At 44.3% G+C, this 18,426-nt stretch overlaps 1 protein-coding gene across 8 annotated transcripts in view; it reads left to right on the forward strand.

The window, feature by feature from the left end:
* The window catches only part of SLC39A11 (solute carrier family 39 member 11), a 559,067-nt gene that overhangs the window by 57,288 nt on the left and 483,353 nt on the right, over nucleotides 1-18,426 (forward strand). The window lies entirely within an intron of this gene.

Genomic DNA, 18,426 nt, shown 5'->3' on the forward strand with positions numbered 1-18,426 from the left:
GGCAGTCGCTTAACCAACTGAGCCACCGAGGCGCCCCAACGTGCAATGGGTTTTCACACCATCAGAACCGGTGTGTGCATCCTCTTGTGTGTTATTTTTACATTTGAAGTGACTTTTATCTACACTCATTCTAGTACCTATGCAGCGTCCTGTCCCACCACCTTACTGTATGTAGTTCGCCTGATAATTTCCCCATCATCGAGTAGTTGGATTGCACCAGGCCTTTACATATGTATCTATGTACATCTGGAAATGTAATTTTGTTTTGTGTTTTCTGAAAAACACATGGTAACATACTGTCTATGTTGTTGCTACTTGCTTTTTTCAGTTTGCTTTTTATCTTGGCAGTCTCCCCGGGAAATGTGTGCTCCCACCTTCTCCCTCCCCTCTCTTGGGATGTGACATCTTGAGGAGTCTGCCCAGGGACTGCCAGGGATAGGGGAAGGTGGTGGGTCTCGGCGATTCCGTTTGAGATCTCTCATCTGAGAGAGAGTGGCTGGTGGTCCTGCCCAGTCAGGCTCTGGGGGGCAGGGCCGATTCGCAAGTGGTGGGGGGTACTGCCTTCTCCGCTCCCTCCTTAATTTATCTGTGTCCCCAATTCTGTTGAGTTTCTTCTCTTTGTTGGCTCTGTAATGGCAAAGAAGATGCTTCTGCTGAAAACTTGAGCGAGCGGTGTGTGCCGTACTTTTAATATGCGGCCAACACTGGCTGATGTCAATGTTGGTTGGCTGGGGGGGGCGCCTGGGTGGCTCAGTTGGTTGGGCAACTGAGGGTCTGGATTTTCAGCTCCTGTAGTGGGAAGAGCTCTTCATTCTCTATCACCTGTCAGAAAGTGGGCAATTCCCTAGATACGAAGGGGTTCAGATAAAGCACCACTGAAAGAAAACCATCCACTGTACTGGGCAGTGTTCATCCCAGGACCCATAAAATGGGTCCATGACTTCCAGTGGGTTCTCAGAGGAGTTTGCATTCGCCAACATACTAAAAATGGCTGAAGATTGCTCCTTAGGGAGTGCTTATTACACATGTATAAACCTTCCTCTAAATAAAAGGGCGCGATAAAGCCTTGGTAATGAGAACCCTTTGATGGTTGAGGTTTCAAGGTGTTCAGCAGGTTTATTAATGATGAGCAGCCCCCAGAGGAACTTACCCTGCAGAGTGCTAAACCCTATGAGATTCCTGGATGGAGAGGGTCTCTTTGAGCCCAATCTGGTTTTAATTAATCTCCCAGCAGGCCTGCAGAGTGGGAAGATCAGCTGTTCTTGCATTCCAGACAAAGGCAGGGTGGGGAGAAGAGCACGTTTTTGAGGGTGGCATGAGGGAATGAGAGCTGGCCAGGAAGGGAAGAATATAATTTGGATAACTGATAGCTCCAGAAAGAGACAGTCGTGTTGTCACAAGGATGTGTGAATTCTCTTTTCTTGTCGGGGTGCATCCGGAGCTGCTAGGGCTTGAGTGGTTGGACACCACCTTCCTGGAGGGAGATGGGGCTGTACTTGGGTTCGCAGACCTGAGACCTGTCCCCTTCTCTGCATCATCATTGTCATCTTTGTCATGTTGTCGTCTTTCTCTGTGAGACCCCAAGCCACTTCTCATATATGCCTCACTCACCTCACGAGGCAAAAAAAAAAAATGCTAACTACCAGCTATTTAAAACTGCTGCTCTTCTCCTTGAATGACTTTACTGTGGTTATTGTCACAGAAAATGTCATCAGCTCTGTTCCATCTCGGAGTTGGCAAGGCTCGTGTGTGGCCTGGCTTTCCTTGCATCTTCGCTGAGATGCTTCAGCAGGGACCCTCGGACTTTTGCTTCCCTTCCCCACCCTGTTCTGTGGTTCAGTAGGATTGCATGAGCTTTTATCCGGGGATTGGGTGGGGGATACCCCAAAGTAGCCCCATGTGTCAGGATCACATTTCGATGGTGTCTGGACTTGCAGGTTTTTGCCGGGGGTTGCTTTCTTCCCAGGCTGTGATTCTTCTTCCCTTTTCCCCTTACTGCCCTCTTCCCACCAGGTCTTTTTTCCTGTGGTTCATTCAGTGCCAAATTTTGGAACCAGGCATTTCACTAGTGCCAGGGATCAAAAGTCTTATAATTACATAAAAAGCAATTACAGAGCAGTAATTGCTGTGATGGAAAAGAGTAGAAGATGGGGGCGCTGATAAATAGTGACTCAGTTAGCTTGGGGGAATCATAGGAAGCTTCCTGGGGTTGATGCTTATGTTTAGACTTAAAGGTGGAGTTGGGCTCTGTCAGGTAGATGGCCTTGATCAGCGGTGGGGTATACATTTCAGACAAAGGGAACAGTGTATCTAAAGATACACTGCAGTGGGCTGACTCGTTCATTGTTGCTGTGGTACAAAGTGTATGTATTAGTTAGCTATTGCTGCATAACAAACAAGCACACAATCTCAGTGGCATGCCACAGTCAATAAGGACTGATTTCCCAGCTGTCAGCAAATTGGCAACGTGACAAGATTGCAGATAGGTGGGGTGGCTCTGCTCCAGAGGCTTGTCTGCCTTAGACCAGAGCATGTTCGTCTCCTCGTGAGGGCAGCGACATTAAAGCAAGAGCAGAAACAAAGCCCCCAAGGGCCCAGGCACAGAAGTGACACATTGATACTTCCATCCACATATCACTGGCTCAACAAGTCACTTGGCGGAGTCCAAAGTTGAGACCTGGTTGTCCAGGGGCTGGATAGGAATCCCCTCAAATTCATGTCTTTCCTGGAACCTCAGAATGGGCCTTTACTTGGAAATAGGGTCTTTGCCAATATAATTAGTTAGGAGACATCATGCCAGAGTAGAGTGGGTCCTGAATCCAATATGACTGATGTCCTTAGAAGAAGAAGAGAAGAGACACAGGATCAAAAGGGGGATGGAAGATGGCCATGTGCAGGTGGGGCAGAGATTGGAGCTGTGCTACCACAAGCCTGGGAACGCCAAAGATTGCCCAGAACCATCAGGAACAGAATAGACAAGGAAGACTCCTGCCCTTACAGATGTTAATAGGAGCACAGCCCTGCCTGCACCTCGATTTCAGACTTCTGGCTCCCAGAACCACAGGAGAATACATTTCTGTTGTTTTAACACCCACCCCTTCCCCCAGTTTTAGGCCTCAGTAGTTTAAAACCTCTCCGGGTGATTCTAATGAGTAGCCAACTAATGATAAAAGGAAGCATTTAAAATTTGATAACGTTAAAGGAAACAAACAAGAAACTTCTCTATGACAAAAGACACCAACAAGTTAAATCCAAGTCAAAGCCGGTGAGATGTTTGCAGTGCATGTAACTGACAAAGTATTGGTGTCTAGAATATATAAAAATCAATGGGAAAAGGACAAACCGTACTCAGTACAAAATGAACCAACTATTTGATTAGGAATTCGGAGAAGGAAACCCTAAAGGACCAACTAGTTCACGAAAAGATGTTCCACATCCCTAGTCATTAGGGAAATGCAACTTAAATTCTCACCCATTATATTTGACAAAAAATGAAAAAAGTTTGACAATACGAGGTGTTGACAAAGCAAGATCTGGGCAGATGGGAACTTGCATGTGCTGTTGGTGGGAATGCAAATTGATACAACCATCCCGGTGAGTAATTTGGAAATATCTAGTAAAACTGAAGACCAAGTAATTCATTTTAGGTATGTGCTCTCTGAATGTTCTTGAATAATCTTGAATAATGAAATTGCACTAAATTCACAAAATGGTATGCTAAACAGCAGTTAAATGCATGAACCAGATCTATATATCAACACAGATAAATGTCCACTATTTAGCAGAAACCAAAAGTAAGTTGCAGAATGCCACATATAGTAGAATACTGTTTAACTTAAGTTTGAAATTATGTAAAATCACATTATGTATTTTTATGGGTTTATAGGAATCTCTAAGCATGTCTATTAAAAGTGTCAAAACGTGGCTAGCAAAGGTCCTTGTGAGCTTTTCCAGAAATTTAGTACCTCTAAGTGTGTGTATGGGGGGAGGGAGCTCCATTTCTTTTTGCAATATTTTATTTAAAAAATCTAAATCAACTGTAGTAAAAGGTTTGCCTTTATTAAATTAAGGTGGTAGGTACATGGATGTTGAGCTTGTTATTCTCTGTGCTTTTCTGCACCTCTGAAATAGTTCTTTAAGAAGGAGTGTGAAAAACTATAGGGGGTGCCTGGGTGACTCATTCCCTTAAGCGTCGGACTCTTGATCTCAGCTCAGCCCTTGATCTCAGGGTCGTGAGTTCAAGCCCTGCGTTGGGCTCACACTGGTCCTGGAGCCTACTTAAAAACAAACAAACAAAAAACCCTCCAAAAACTATAGATAAAATTGTAAATAATAAAAATAAGTGACATTGAAGGGAATGGGAAAACAGTGGATCAGTGGGCTTCATGTTTTCATGTAATCATTACCAAGACATCTCTCTCACATTTTGCAGTAATGGTCCCTGACCTTGGATGGTCATGTAATTCAAGTATGCTAAAGTTTTTGTATATAGCCTACAAAAGAATCTGTCAGATTTTGGAATGAGAGAGCGAGAGAGAGAGTGCACATGTGTGCGCATGTGCGTGTTAGGGGAGGTGGAGGATTATTACAAAATACCAATATTAAAAGGAGATGCCTACCTTGAATGTGTTCACACCATTATACTTGAGCCCCTCCTGTATTTTCTTCCTGGTCATTTTTTAGTGACTATCCTTACATTTCTGATTTTGATAACTACCGAGAATCAGGTTGTCCATATTTGGCAGTCTTTTGAATTTGTAACTGGTTCTAATAATTTATCCATAGTAGTCATCAATGTAGTGCATTAGTGCGAATCTCAGTGTTCTAACTTTGAAACCAAGCAGGACACAAAGGTAGTGCATGCCATCAATTCTTATTTTATTTAATTAAGTTTTCAGCCTCTACTTGCTTCTGAGATGGAATATTTGTGATGTTATGCCTTTCATGTAATGAGACGGATCAGCCATTTATAGCATCATCTGCAAATAGTCTGATAATATGTGCAGTATTATCCATTTTTATGCTGGGTGATTTAGGATGACTTCTCGTCGAAAGAGAAAATTGCTCTAGTGATGAAGACAAAAGAAATTACCGAACCACCTCTTATAAGAACATTCATTTCCTCTTAGGGGACAGTAATGTCCCCAAATAATTTTTATGATATCCATATGTGAAGCCCATTGCTGGAAGAGCAGCATCCCAGAACCCAAACATTGATGGATACTCCATGCAATGGCCTGTGTTTAATTTTCAAGGTGGGACCCTATTATTTTTCTTTTAATAAATGCGGAAGTCTATACCTTGAAACAGTAGAATAAGGAGAACTATCTTTACTCAAAGCCTGGCTCGATCAAGTGCAGGAGGTGAGGATGCATGGCAGCTTGTCGTTACCAGTTAACATACTTCCCAAGTACAATGGTAATTTCTTAAAACAGGAGCTGCCCTTTAAAAATTCTCTTAAAAGGCAAAAACAAAGATACCAGACTGGATCGTTTAAAGGTAATCTATATCCTTAAGACATATCTGGCAATGGCGTAAGCAGAATGATCTGACATAAATGCAATATTTATACCCTTGCTATTACTGTGTTATAAGGCAAGATAATTGCTCCAAGCAATTTAAGAAAAGCCTGTACCACTCCTTGTTCATTGTCATCCCGGTAAAGTCACTTCATTGCAAATAAAAGAACTAAACAATTAGAGGAAAGGAGATCCCAGAGTAAGGGAAACAGGGTAACATGGAGCCAAGATCCAGCTGTGCTGTTAAACTCCAACCTCCAACCTCTAGCATTTAGCAAGGACGGCCGGCTGTTCTCTTTGTTGTCCTTGTTTTGTTTTTCTTTTTGCTTATTTATTTTTTTTTTAAAGATTTTATTTATTTATTTGAGAGAGAGAGAATGAGAGAGAGCACACGAGAGGGAGGAGGGTCAGAGGGAGAAGCAGACTCCCTGCCAAGCAGGGAGCCCGGTGCGGGACTCGATCCCGGGACTCCAGGATCATGACCTGAGCCGAAGGCAGTCGCTTAACCAACTGAGCCACCCAGGCGCCCTCTTTTTGCTTATTGTGGTAAAAAGCACAGAACATAAAACTGCCCATCTTAACTATTTTTACTATACAGTTCAGTACACTTAAGTATGTTCACCGTCTTGTGCAACAGATTTCCAGAACTTTGTCATCTTCCAGGTCTGAAGCTCTGTACGCATTCAGCAGCGACCCCCTCCCCCACGATTTTCTCTCTCCCCTGCCTCCTCCCCCCCCCCCCCCCCGGTTAACCACCCTCCTACTCTGTTTCTGTGAATTCGACTACTTCAGATACCTCATATATGTAGAATCATATAGTATCTGTCTGGCTTATTTCACTTGGTGCAACGTCCTCAAGGTTCATCAATGTTGTAGCTGGTGTCAGAATTACCTTCCTTTTTCAGGCCTAGTAATATTCCACCATATGGATTTGCCACCTTTAGTTTAACCACTCATCTGTTGCTGAATGCTTGGGTTGCTTCCACCCTCTCGGCTATCGTGAGTAGTGCTGCTGTGAAAAGGAGCGTGTAAATATCTCACTGAGACCCTTCTTTCCATTCTTCTGAAAGTCAGAAATGATATTGCTGGATCATAAGGTAGTTTTATTTTTAATTCTTTGAGGAATCGCCATACTGTTTTTCACAGCGGTTGTCCCATTTTACTCACCAATAGTGCACAGGGTTCTAATTTCTTCATATCCTCACCAGCACCTGCTGTTTGCTGTTTTCGTTTTGTTTTGTTTTTTGTTTTTTTGATAGTAGCCATCCTAATTAGTGTGAGATGATATATCATAGTGGTTTTGATTTCTCTGATGATCAGTGATGTTGAGCATCTTTTCCTATGATCGTTGGCCATTTGTATGTCATCTTTGGAGAAATGTGTATTCAGGCCCTTTGCCCATTTTTTAATAGGGTTATTTGAATTTTTTGTTGACTGTTTTGCCATCTAGGCTCTTCAATTTAACTTACTGGGACGGGAAGTTTTTCAAATATGGCACTTCCATTTTTAAAAGTGAAAATCAATGACAAAGTTAGAATCTTCTTTTAAAAAAATTGACCGTTTATAGTTAGCCTTAAAAAAAGGCATTGATTTCATAAAATGAAAAATAGCTATACTTGCAAAATGAACACTTGGCTTTTTGAAACAAAACCCAGGTCTGGGGACTTTTTCATTTGTTTTAGTTCTGCTCCACTAGCAAAGAAACAGAGCAGAAACTGGTTGCTACTTTGCACGTGAATCTCTTCTGGTTTGTAGACACCCTTTTTAAAGAAAAAAGCTGGGCTCATTGTAGTTGGAGATAGTAACTAGGCCATCCCTTGGTTTTTGTCTGGGGCTAGATAGCACTTACTGGGTGCTTAGTATGCACTAAGCAGTGTTCTAACCCTGCCTGTGTGTGAACTCATTCAGTACTTAGTCCTGTGAGGCAGGTACTGCATTATTCCCATTTTACAGATCAAAGAGTTGAGTCCCAGGCGGGTGATGTGAAGAAGCCCAGCCTCAGTGCCCGTGCTGATGATAGTTATGCAATGCTGCCTCTTAAATCCCTCTAATATAATTCTCCTTTCCTCTTGATCATTTGTCTTACGTTCATTGAGCATCTGCAAGTGCTTTTCGCACCTGAACGCGTACAGTGTTCATCTGGAGGGCTGGTTAAAATGCAGATTCTGATTTGGCAGGTCTGAGGTGGGCCTGGGATTCTTTACGTCTCATGAGCTCCGACGTAAGGCTGGTGTTGCTGGTCCGTGGGGCCCTCTTGGGGGCTGGGGGTGGGGTGGGGTGGAGGATATAACAGTATAGCAGCAATGGAATCCCACGGTTGGAGGGGCCCTTGAAGATTCTGTGAACCATGCCTGGCAGGTGGCATCTCATACCTGACCCTTTGATATTCTGATTTAGGAGGCCTGGGGTGGGGTTCGGATGCCCGTATTTCCAAAAAGCTTCACAGAAGGCTTCAGACACATAGCTGGGTTTGGGAACCGGCCAAGTGCATCCAGCTTCCCAACTACAGTTTGGATCACTGCCTAAACGTCTCACCCTAAAGGTGGTGCGGACACTGGACTGCCCAGCTTTCAGCGGTGGGTCCCAGGGCCATCCTGCCTTCGGGGGGACCTAGGGTTTCACTGGAGAGTGTATTAGTTTCCTAGGGCTGCTGTGGCAGAGGACCACAAAGTGAGTGGTTTAAACAACAAATTTTTCCTGCCAGTTCTGGAGGCTAAAAGTGGAGATCAAGGTGTTGGTGGGGCTACCCTCCTTCTGGAGGCTCTAGGGAAGGATCTGTTGCAGACTTCTTTCCTGCTTTCCGGCAGTTCTTTGGGTGGTGATGGCATAACTCCATACTTCCCCTGGCATTCCCCTTGTGTGTGCGTCTCTACTCCTGTAGCCACATTTCCTCTCTTTTTTTAAATTTTAATTTTAATTAATTAATTTATTTTTTAAAATTTATTTATTTGAGAGAGAGAGACTGAGAGAGAGAGAGAGCATGAGAGGGGGGAGGGTTGGGAGGGTCAGAGGGAGAAGCAGACTCCCTGCCGAGCAGGGAGCCCAATGCGGGACTCGATCCCGGGACTCCAGGATCATGACCTGAGCCGAAGGCAGTCGCTTAACCAACTGAGCCACCCAGGCGCCCCACATTTCCTCTTTTAACAAGGACATGGTCCTATTGGATTAGGGCCCACCCTAATGGTCGCATCTCAGCTTGATCATCTGCAAAGACCCTATTTCCAAATCAGGCCACATTCACAGGTACTGAGGGTTGGGACTGTGACATATTTTTGGGGGACACTGCTCAACCCGTAACAGGAAAGGTAGGGCATAGATAGTTGGAGGCTTAACAAATGCAGTATTAAATGTCAGACATCAGTGTTGCAGGAAGTGGGAATGAAAATTGGAGCTCTGTGGAAATAAGAAGGGTTTGGATGGAAATGGATACCTCAGATAAATACCACTTGACAGAGTGGGGTAGAGCAGTCAGCTCTGTCAGCAGAGATGTAGGCAGACTTCAGAGAGCTATGATGTGACTTGTCCTTCCCTCCACAGGCCCCTCTGGCTTTTTCTGCCCAGCCCTGGTGTGGCTGTCCCTTGCAGGCCCCTTCAGCTACAGCAGATCATGGCCTGGTGCCTGGTGAGGGGGTGGGCATCAACCATGCTGAGTGGGTGCACTCCTAGGAGGGTTGCAGCCCCAGAGGAGTTGCTATGCTTGTGCCTGGCTCCAGCCTGGGCCTCCCAGCACCCTGATGAGCTAATCAATGCAGGCTCTGTTGTTAGAGGGAGAGACTTCTTTGTTCCTAACCAGAGAAAATCAATTCTGTAAGAGGGTTATTGCTGCTGCACATAGTTTGCTGGAGTTACTGGTCGGCAGAATCATTAGCTTGAGAAGTAAATGAAATAGGCTTGGGATATTGCTATGTTTCAGATAAATAATGGCCCTCCTACTTATTCGTTTAGTATTTTCTTTCCGGGGGGGGGGGGGAAATGGTGGATGGCCCATAAAACCCTTGGTGGTACAAAAGAGAGGCCACCAGATGATATGTGACCGTGCTTTTCTTGGCTCCCATAAAGGGCTTTGCCTCATTGTGGTGGTCCTTACACTTTAGCCTGTGAATCAACCTGGATGTTGATGTGATCAACCCCCAGAGTGTCTGGTTCAGGAGGTCTGGAATGGGGCCTGAGAATTTGCATTTCTAACAAGTTCCTGGGTGTTACGAGGGACCCCACTTTGAGACTGGCTGCCTTCCTGAATAAAATCCAGGCTCTCTTTGTTGACCTTGACTTAATGGGTTGTTTGAGTAACAGATGCTCTGCATTACTGTTCCCTGTAACACTTCGACTGCCTGTTGTCAGCTCACCCAGCATCCGTTGTCTGTTAGCGCAAGTATTTATGCCGGTTATAGTTGTTGCAATCATTTGATTTAACCAAATATTACAAAAACTGATGAAATAGGGTGAAAAGGAAAAGAAGTTTGGATGACAGTTTGGTCGACTGCTTTGAATAGATTTGCTAATGTTGAATCACCAAATTTTCATCAAATAAGGCACAGAAGAGACAGCTGTCAAAAGACTGGGCAACAAATTCAAAATACTGAGAATAGCTATTTTCCAATTTCTTCCCATGTGTTAAGTCCTTTCACTACTTCAAAGAAACCAAATCTGAAGGCGGTAAATGAAGTATTACGGGTAAGGTTTTTGCAAGATCGATGAAGTCGAACTCGATCAGTTAACCTATATGTACCAAAATGGCCTGTGTGTTACATCATAGATTGAGCAAATTAATGCACATTTATTTATTTATTTATTTATTTTTAAAGATTTTATTTATTTATTCATGAGAGACAGAGAGAAACAGAGGGAGAAGCAGGCTCCCAAGGAGCGGGAAGCCCGATGCGGGACTCGATCCCAGGACCCTGGGATCATGACCTAAGCCGAAGGCAGACGCTTAACCATCTGAGCCACCCAGGCGCCCTAATGCACATTTATTTACTTGAAATTAAAAAGTTGTTTTTGGAGGGAGAGTCTTCTCTTTGTCTACTTTAAAAATTAACCCACTAATGACCAGCTAGGGCCGCATTGGAAGACAGAATATCTACTGAGTACTGAGTGCATTTAGGTCCATGTGAACAGGTCAGTGGTATAAACTCCTAAGAATAGGATTACATGATGTTTTGTAAATTTTCCATTTTTGTAGGAATTTTCAAGTTGCCCTCTGTAGAGCTTGTACTGATTTACACTTTGACCAGCAGTATTTGAGAATGACTTTCCCCACACCCTCATCATTATGAGGTTTTAGCCTACGTTTTGTTAGTAGGGGTAGGTGAAAAGAGTATTTCATGGAGTCTGGGCATTTTTCTTCTCATAAGTCAGCTTGACCATCTTGCCATAGGCTTCAAAGCCATTCACGTTTCCTTTTCTGTGAACTGTATCTTTCTCTTACTATTCTGTGCACTGTTCATCTCACTCGGGAGCTGCTTATATATTGAGGAAATGATCTGTCATCCTTTCAGTTACTTTCTCAGTTCGTCCCTTATGACTTTGTTTATGGTGCTTTTGACTACGTAGATGTTCATTTAATTTGTACTTATTTGAACCTACTCGTTTTTCTTGAGGCATACTTAGTAAAGTTTTCCTCATTCCAGGATGATTACAAATATCATCTGTCTTTTCTGTGGTTTTCCCCCCTACGCCTGGGTTTTCCATTTAAGTATTTGACCCATCCAGAATCCATTTAGGTGTAAGACGTGAGGTAGGGATTATGATGCGGGTATTTCCAGATGTCTGCCAGAAGTCCTAATACCTAATTTGTTGAATAATACACCTTCGATATGAAATGTCAACTGGATTGTTTACTAAATTAGAGAATATATTTATTGATTCATTTCTGGATTTTGTAGATGTAGAGTGGATAATGTACTAGCCATTAGTCATGTGTAGCTATTTAGCACTTGAAATGTGGTTGGTCCAAATTGAGATGTGTTGCAAACATAAAAGACTCACGAGATCTTGCAGATTTACTAAAGAATTTATAATATCTCGGTAATTTTTATTTTGGGTTTTATGGCTGTTTTACCATAAAGTGGAAGTTACATGTTGGAGCTATACTATTTTGGACATACTGGATAAAATATATTATTAAGATTAATTTCACCCATTTCTTATTACTGTGCTTACTTACTTTGGCTACTAGAAAGTTGAAAATTGTATTTGTGGCTCAGATTATATTTTTATTAGGGAACACTGCTTTAATCTTTTCTGCTCTATTCGTGTTCTCTACTGTTTCAATGATCAGAACGTTGTGTTATTATCTATTAGATATTGCTTTTCCTTTTCAAAAATTTCTTTGTTATTCTTTACAGCCTGTTTCTCCATGTGAACTTCAGAATCAGCTTTTTCGTTTCAAAAACATCCTCTAGGTATTTTTATGGAGTTTGTTTCATGTTTATAGATTAATTTAGGCAAAAGTGGCAGCTTATAATGCGGAGAGTTTCTAAGAACAAGGTGTGCCCTCTCTTTATTCAAGTCATTGATCATGTCCCTCGGTAGCATTTTACGTTTTCCTCATAAGGATCGTTTATATTTCTGGTTGAGTGTATTCCTGGGTATCGCATTTCCTTTTGTTTCTATGGCAAATGAGATCTTTTCTTTCATGATATATTCTATCTGGCTACTGTCATTGCATAGGAAAACCACTGATTTTTCTAAGCTCTCTGTACTGAACCACCACACTGAATACGATCATTGGTAGTGGTTGTTCTTTAGATAATTCTCTGAAATTTTTTATATAGATACAGTAAGATCATCATAAATAATGATTTACTTTTGTCCCCCCAATCTGTATACTTTTTTCCCCCAATTTTTATACTTTTTATGTCTCATTTCTTTTTGTCTCTCTTCTCTCTTGTCTTTTTTTTTTTCTTTTAAAGATTTATTTATTTATTTGAGAGAGAGAGAATGAGAGATAGAGAGCAGGAGAGGGAAGAGGGTCAGAGGGAGAAGCACACTCCCCGCCGAGCAGGAAGCCCTATGCGGGACTCGATCCCTGGACTCCAGGATCATGACCTGAGCCGAAGGCAGTCGCTTAACCAACTGAGCCATCCAGGCGCCCTCTTCTCTCTTATCTTATTGCACGGATAACCCAGCTTTGAATGATCAACTCTGCTGCACTATTCCATAGGTTTACTTCAATCCTTTTTCCCCACTGCTACTCAGTGAAGGGTTTACATTTCATTTTTAGTGTTTGTGCTGTTCTTTGTAACCCCTTCCTGAAGCATTAACCTGAGTGATGGGGTTGCCTGCCTGGGAACAGCAAAAAAAAAAAAAAAAAAAGCCTGTGCATACATTGAAGTTCTAGAAAATAGCCCAATAATTCAGACCACTTGATGCTAAAATTAGGACAGATGTGGGGAAGTTCATTAACACAAGACTTCTTCTTCTTCTTCTTTTTTTTTTAAAAGAATATCTAAGGGATATTTCAGCAGCTCTCATGTGAGCACTAATGTTTTTGTTGTTATGCTATTTTAAGAACATGCAGTCTAGGAGTTTTATGGCTGTTTCACTGTAAAGCCAAACTTTGAGAAGAGAGGGACTATCTCCCTCTGTGGGTTTATATTACCTTTCATCCTAAGTTCAGACCTTTAGAGTCCACGGTATATTTCTTGCTCGGTTCCAGCAAAAACTGTGAAGGCAGTGCCGCTCCAGACATGGTAGAAAAATAGAGGAGAGAGGGAGGTCCACATCCTCCAGGAAGGTACAGACTCTCTGAGGAGACAAGAGCCACATGCCAGGAGGGCAAGCGGGCAGTTGGTGACATTAAGCAAGCCGGAGGGAGAGGGGTTGTGTGCACTGCACCTCAATGTGCTGTGTGTGGGCATCTTTGAGCAGAGCAGGGAGGTAATGATGAGCAGGGGCCTGGAAGAAGCACAGGTCTGGGCTGCCAAGAGGAGGAAAGGGCCATCCAGGTCTGGGGAGCACTTCTCCTGGGCGGGCCTGTCAGTCAAGGGCAAGGTGGGTGGGGGTGGAGTGGGGGCTCGTGGTGGCCAAGGCAAGAAAGGCACATGATGGGGGCATGGAACCTGAGACCAGTCTCCTGCTCTCTCAGCAGCTGGAGGTCAATGTCAGTTATTATTATTTTGCTCATTTGATTTCTTCTGTCCCTGGACTCTTTCTATGGACATTCTCTCTCTTTGACACCCAGCTGAAGTGACACTTCTAGCAAAGCTTCGCCGGCGACCTCAACCCCCTTCTGACCCTCTGATAACATTTTTTATTCCATCCCCGTCCACGTGGCACTTTTCCGATACTGGGTTTGTGGTGTCTTCATTTGCATGCATGGGTTACAGAGACTGTTTGCAATGCTTCTTTGTCTCCCCTACAACTGCAATTTGGTGCTTTCAGAATACTGGCTGTTCAGCAGATATTTGGTTATTGATCGGAAGCAAAAGGGGAATTGGGAGCAGGTGCAGTGGGGAGGGCGGCAGGAAGTTGAAGGCTGGGTGAAGAATTGCCAGGCATGTCTGGCATGGGTTGTTAAGCTTATGGGACTCAGATCTCTCTTGGGGTGTGTATTTTGTCCAGGAGCAACCTACGGACCAGGAGGAGGCGCAGAGACAGAGTGTGTGGAGGGATGGGGTCGGGGAAGAATGCACGTTTTATGGATGCCCTTGGTGGCCAGGTGCTGGGAGCAACACAATGCGCAGGCAATTTTATTTAAACCTCAGAACCGTGAGCAATATTCTCTCCTTTTTTACAGTCACTGAGACCTTAGTTTGGAGAGGAACAGCTAAGGTGTGGTGGGACTGTGCCTGGACCCCAGTGCTCTCTGACTCTAAAACCCCTAATCCTCCTTTTTCAGGACAGTGGAGACAATTTAGTGTTCACTTTGGTGAGGCCAGCTTCGTGGAAGGTTGGGTGTCTGTGAATCTATATGTCGGAGGAAAAGGAGCCCTGAAACTGAGGATAAAGTGCCCTGTGTGGGGAGGGAACCAGCGGGGAATATGTGAGCTATAAGGATGAAGCCTAATGGCAAAAATGACCTGGTGGCCCTCAGCCGAACATTCTATGCAGTGCAAAAATCTTGGCTTCACCTTGTTTAACAGGTGGTCATCCTGCCCTCTGCTCTGGACAGTTTTGTGAACTGGAAACCTACTATTTTATAAGACAGCATATTCTGTTTTGGGGCGATTTTAAAATTAATTTTTAAGATTTATTTATTTGAGGTGGGGGAGGCATGAATGGGAGGAGGGGCAGAGGAAGAAGGTGGTGGGGGAATCCTCAAGCTGACTCCCCGCTGAGCATGGAGCCCAAATCGGGGTTTGATCCCAGGACCCTGAGATTCATGACCTGAGCTGACAACAGAGTCGGCTGCTTAACTGACTGAGCCACCCAGGTGCCCCTAAAATTAAGGTAGTCTTCTAATTTCGCTGTTAAAATGAGACCAAGGAGTGGGACAAAGGAGAATGTGAGGAATGGATTCTAGAAAACTCTTTGGCTTCAGTGAGTGGATTTTTCTTATAAGGCAAGCCACATGAAAACTCTGCAGCTTTCCGTAGATGCCACGCTTGCCATCAGAGAGCTCTTTTGAGCAGTTTAATGGCCGGATTCCCAAACAGGGACGCGGTCTTGAGTTTTATTACTGCTCAGTATCCCAGTCTTGGTGGTGGAGGACCAGTTGGAGGTCAGAGGAAATCTGTGGCTGGGGCAAATAATTTCTTTTCCTTTTCAATTCACATGGGATCGTCTCTAAAAGAAACACAATCAGAGGAGACCCCACCCCCCCACCCCCAGAGACCTCTCAGCATCCTGTTTCTGTCCGTGCTGCTGGCTATAAACTCTGTGGCTAAAGGTGGGACTCCATGTACTTATTGAGAAATAGATGTTTGTAAGGACTTTGCCTCTTCGATTTGTTTCCCAACCCACGGAGGTTTTCCTGGCTTCAGCAATAACCGTTTTTTTTTGTTTGTTTGTTTGGTTTTTTTTTTTAACCACAGGCTTTCTGAGTCACTTGAGGGACAGAAGGTATTTTGCCAACCAGGAAACCTAGTTTAGGATGTGTCCATTGGAGACCTTTTAGCAGACTGCAGAGTGTCTGCAGAGAAAAAACCTAGAATGCAAAAGCATCCCAAATGCCAACCAGACTAAAACCTCCTTCAACTACAGTGAATATGCTTGATGCCAATCAATCAGCCATTCGACATGCTTTTCTTTGACTCAGCCGGGGCTTGAGGATCGAGGGGGCAGTGGCATGGCCGCTTCTGGAGTCTCTGGTTTTGTTGTGTTTTGTTTTAATCCTTAGGTTCTTTTGGTAAAGACTCACCAGATTGCAACTGGAAAGGGAAAGTAAACTAAAAAGGGTTTTTCAGATGCCCCACGTAGGCAGAATGGGGTTCCTTTAGTGATGGTTTATGTAGTGATGGCGGGCTCCTGAGGTGATGGGTCTCAAAGCCTCAGTGAGGTGTCACCCCAGAAGCCTGGGGCATGGTTGCACATGCACATCAAGAAGAGAGAGCTGTGCTTCATACCTGGATTGACCAGGAAACAAGTTCATCGAAAACTCTTCTGGGATGGCCGTTGTTGAGCTCACTAGGGATTCCTGGGGCAGACCCTTCTTGGAGGGCTCCTGGCAAGATTGGTGGTCATCTCTTCTTCCCGACACAGTGGTGGCCTCTCCCACCATTTCCTGTTACTTCGGAGTTAATGTTGGAACCACAGTCATGGTACTCACGGCATCTTTTGTGGTGGGAGGTGGCATGGGAGATGGTTACAAGAGTAGAGGTCTGGAGTCAGATTGCTGGCTTTTATCTCCCAACTCCTCTGAGATTCGCCGAGGGTCCAGCCCTCTGAGTTTTAGCTTCCCCACTGGAAGAACAAGGATAGAAATACAAGTTGCCGCCCAGGATTGTTTGATAGGACGGAATGAAATCATCCACTTAAAGCATTACTCTCCGTGCCTGACATTCAGTTGGTCTTAGCTGTTGTTATCTTCAGTGAGACTCTCCTAGCAGAAATGACTGGCTTCTGATGGAAGCAGAGCCAGGCAACCCGAGGCTCCAGACTGTGGGGAGACCCCATTGCCAGCACCTGAGAAAATCCAATCCTTTCCCCGACTTTCACTTTTGATTAATATCACTCTCCCTTTAATCTAAAGTTGGACTTGAACACCTGGTTCTTCTGAGATAGGCTGACATTTGAAAAGACTTTAACTATTAGGAGAGGACAACAGGGAGATAAAAACCTAAGGGCAACTAGCTTGCAAAGTGAGATCTAGTCCTTGCAGCTACTCTGGAGAACAGTATGGAGGGTCCTCAACAAGTTAAAAATAGAACTACCCTATGGTCTAGCAATTCCACTATTAGGTATTTACCCAAAGGGTGCAAAAATACAGATTCGAAGGGGCACCTGCACCCCAATGTTTATAGCAGCATTATTTACAATAGCCAAATTATGGAAAGAGCCCAAGTGTCCATTGACTGATGAATGGATAAAGAAGATGTGGTGTATATATAATGGACTACTACTCAGCCATCAAAAAAGAATGGAAACTTGTCATTTCCAGTGGCGTGGATGGAGCTAGAGTGTATTATGCTCTATTAGCAAAATAAGTCAGAGAAAGACAAAGACCATATGATTTCACTCATATGTGGAATTTAAAAAACAAAACAGATGTGGGGGAACCTGGGTGGCACAGTCGCTTAAATGTCCGACTCTTGGTCTCAGCTCAGGTCATCATCTCGGGGTTGTGAGATTGGTCCTGCACCGGGCTCCACCCTCAACAGGGAGTCGGCTTGAGACTCTCTCCTTCTCCTTCTGCCCCTCCCTTCTGTGTTCTCTCTCTCTCTCAAAATAAGTAAATAATTTTTTTAAAAAAATGTGAAGTTTAAAAAAACAAAAGAAACAACACAGATGAACATAGGGGGAAAAGAAGAGAGAGAGAGCTGCAAACCAAGAAAAAGATCTTAACCATAGAGAACAAGCTGCTGGTTGCCAGAGGGGAGGTGGGTGGGGGGGATGGGGGGAATAGGTGATGGGGATGAAGGAGGGCACTCGTGGTGAGGAGCACCGGGTGATGTCTGGAGGTGTTGAATCACTATACTGTACACCCGAAACTAATGTTACACTGTATGTTAACTAACTGGAATTTAAATAAAAACTTAAAAAAAAAAATGAGGTCCAGTCCCAGGACCTTGGGACCTCACTCTTGCACATGACCCGTGCGGTGTCTAGGATCCAGGCCCAGAGCGCCCGCACAGCCTCACAGGTATGTTGCTTCTATTCTTTCCTCCCTCACTCCAGCTCTTCTCTGTGTGGGGGCCAATCAAGGTGAAAGACCCCAGAGGGTGAGGAACCCCCCAGGGCACTTTTCTCTGCCTGAAGATTCTCCTTCAGGTGCCAGACCTCAGAAGGTCTGGACTTTGATGACAGACTGTGGCCTCCCCTTACATCTTTGTATTTCTTCCTCCTTAGCCCCCCAAAGACACATGTGACCCTACAGTAGGAAGCATCCAACTGGCATATTTGCATTTCTTCCTGATTTCTCTAGGTCCCCTGATACGTTGACTCTCTGCTCAAGGACACAGCACCTGTTCCCTCTGGCAGGTGTTTGCCCCTGTGTGGTGTTCTGGTTATACTCTGGCTGGGAGTCCAGTTAGGTGACAGCAGGATGGAGAAGGGGCTTCAGTTCCTAATGTGTCTTCCAGCCCTGCATCGACTTAGGGCTGGGAATATTTGTGACAAGTGGACTGTTCCACCCCTCGTTCATCTTTGGACACGGGGAAGGCAGTCAAGTTGAGTAAATGTTATTAGGGGTGTCCTCTGGCTCCCCCAGCAATCCTGGGGGCAGAGCGGTGTTTTGCTGTTGACTCACTTATGTTGCCTGGTGGGTTCTTCTGGTCAGCTCTGTGGACGCTGGCTTGTGTTACAA

The sequence above is a fragment of the Mirounga leonina genome, unplaced genomic scaffold (assembly GCF_011800145.1).
Source record: "Mirounga leonina isolate KUSES-001 unplaced genomic scaffold, KU_Mleo_1.0 Mir_197, whole genome shotgun sequence".
NCBI lineage: Eukaryota > Metazoa > Chordata > Mammalia > Carnivora > Phocidae > Mirounga > Mirounga leonina.